At 40.7% G+C, this 2613-nt stretch overlaps 1 long non-coding RNA gene across 1 annotated transcript in view; it reads right to left on the reverse strand.

The window, feature by feature from the left end:
* LOC111819340 (uncharacterized) overlaps positions 1 to 2613 on the reverse strand; it is a 5670-nt gene that overhangs the window by 2244 nt on the left and 813 nt on the right. The window lies entirely within an intron of this gene.

Genomic DNA, 2613 nt, shown 5'->3' on the forward strand with positions numbered 1-2613 from the left:
GAAAATATCTCCTTTGGGTTTCTCTGCCTGATGCCTCTTAATTTTTATTCTTAGGTTGGAGAAAAAAGATCTTTTGTTAGGCCATTTCACTTTTCCACTTCTGAAAGATAGAAGGGAGGGAAAAAGATATGAAGAATGGAAGAGAGAATGTTAGAATTGCAGAAATGGCATAAAGTCTTTCAGACACATAGGAAACGTTTATTTCTGGAATGTAATGTGAGCTTGATAAACATGTATTCAGTTAATCAATCAATAATGATTGATGTATGGATAAAAATGTGAAAGTGCCCTGGTACACACAATTTCAGACTACATATTACTTCATTCTGTCAGTAATCCAGAAACTGATGCTGCAAATGGGACAAATGCTAGAAACTCGAGATGACTCTCAGGGATTCATGTGGTCTACTCATAAGTCATATCAGAGATGTTCAGGATTGGGACAGTAAGAGAGAATCCTAAATTCTTCACTAAAGAACTCTTGATGGTTTCTCTTTCTTTCAGATATGGTAAAGATAAGGTCCATGGCTAGATTTTCAGGAAGTTATGAAGTACTTTTCTGAAAAGTTTCATCCACAGGCTTTATCCTCCTTCTAGGTATGCAGAAGATGAAAGATGATTACATTTTCTCTCTTCTTTTTTTTTTTAACAGTCTTCACATAGAGAGATGGTATAATATGTATTTGTATATATATGTGTGCATATATATATACATACACTTTCTTCTTGAACCTAGGTGGTCTAGGTGAGTGACCTTGTAAAAATGGTGTGATGGGGTATCTGATCTCCTCTAATTTCACAAGGCGGAAGGAGAATCAAGATCAATAGCCAAAGGCTGATTGCTATGAGGCAGAGGTCAGACATATGTCCTCTCTCCAACCTTTTTACCAATTCTGACACCATCCATCCCTCCCACAGCACTCTCTACTTCATTGCTGGGTTTGATAATTCGTTGCAATGGCCACACAGAAATCACAGACATTATGCACGATTATGGGGTTTATTAGGGAAATAACAGGGTATGACTCGGGATCAGAAACAACCCGGATACAGTTTGTTATGGCTTGAACTGTGTCCCCCAAAGTGTGTCAACGTGACTAGGCCGTAATTCCCACTATTGTGTGATTGTCCACCATTTTGTCATCTGTTGTGATTTTCCTAAGTGTTGTAAATCCTACCTCTATGATGTTAATGAGGCAGGATTAGAGGCAGTTATGTTAATGAGGCAGGACTCAATCTACAAGATTAGGTTGTATCTGGAGTCAATCTCTTTTGAGATATAAAACAGAGACGTGAGCAGAGAGCCAGGAGGATCACCTGCCACCAAGTGGTGGCGCTAAAGAGCTTTGGAACTCTTTAGCTCTCTCACTAGCTGTGCCACAGGCAGGCTTCTCTCTGGCCCTCAGCCTCTTGGCCTTTTGACCTCACTTCTGCCCTGCTTGAGCAAGTGTTACAAAGCCTCTAGCTCTGTGGGATGGCAGGCCCCACTACAGCCATCTCCCACTAGTCTTCTGGTTCCAGTTATCTCACAGTGCTATTGTTCTTGCTACCGCTGTGCCACAGTGTCTTTCTGCCTACCGTGTTACAGCTTCTTGTCTCTCTCTGTCTGCTGGGCCTAGGAGGTTCTCAGAGCAGGGATCCCAGGACCAAAGAATATGCTCCACTCCTAGCTCTTCTTTCTTGATGCTAATGAGGTCCTCCCCTATTCCCTCACTGTTCCATCTCTGGGATGGCTCATTTTAAGCCTAGAGGGATGGTAAAATTGACCAATCCCCTTGTTAGGGTTCCATATACCTTATTTGCATGGTCTCACCCCCCACAAGTATTCCATGCACCTTATTTGAATTATTAGCAAGCTATCCAATCCTCTTGGTGGACAACAAGCACCTCATTTGTATTCCTACGTAGTCATATGTTGGGAGTTACAAGATCATGGTAAGAAAGGCCATATAAAAGTGATCCATTGCAACACAGACCTCTCTGACCAATAGATTATAACAGAAGTAATGCATTATCAGTTTTTAAGCCCCATTCTCTAGAGTCTTCCATCTTCTATTTACCTTCCTTGGGACATCCATTCTTTTATTTTTAACAAGTGTACCAAACTAATGTAAGATGTTAATAATAAAGGAAACTGTGTACAAGAGGAAAGGTTGTATAAGGGAAATCTCAGTACACTCTGCTCAGTTTTTTATAGGCCTAAAACCTCTCCAAAAACCAAAGTCTATTAGCCCATCAACCCCAGCTGAGCACACAGCCAACAGTCAACTTACCAGCCACAAAGCTGAGCAATCTTGGAAGTGGATCCTATAGCTCCAGTTGAGCAACTCTATCTGACCCCTGTCCTAGGGTAAAATCGCTACAAATTTATTGCAAAGCAAAAAGAAAGATTTTATTCTGCATATGTTCAAAGAGACAAAAGTGGGAAATGGACAAGCATGCTCACAGAATCATGTCTGCCCAAGTCCAAGGAATGTTGCAGAATAGGCAACAGTGGGAAACAGACAAGAATGCTGCAGAACTATGTCTGTCCAAGTCCAAAGAATCTAACAAAATCATCAGTATATATTAACATTACAAATGAGTAAAATCATTGAAAGTCTCACTTTTTCA

Source organism: Trichechus manatus, unplaced genomic scaffold (genome assembly GCF_000243295.1).
Source record: "Trichechus manatus latirostris isolate Lorelei unplaced genomic scaffold, TriManLat1.0 scaffold00398, whole genome shotgun sequence".
NCBI lineage: Eukaryota > Metazoa > Chordata > Mammalia > Sirenia > Trichechidae > Trichechus > Trichechus manatus.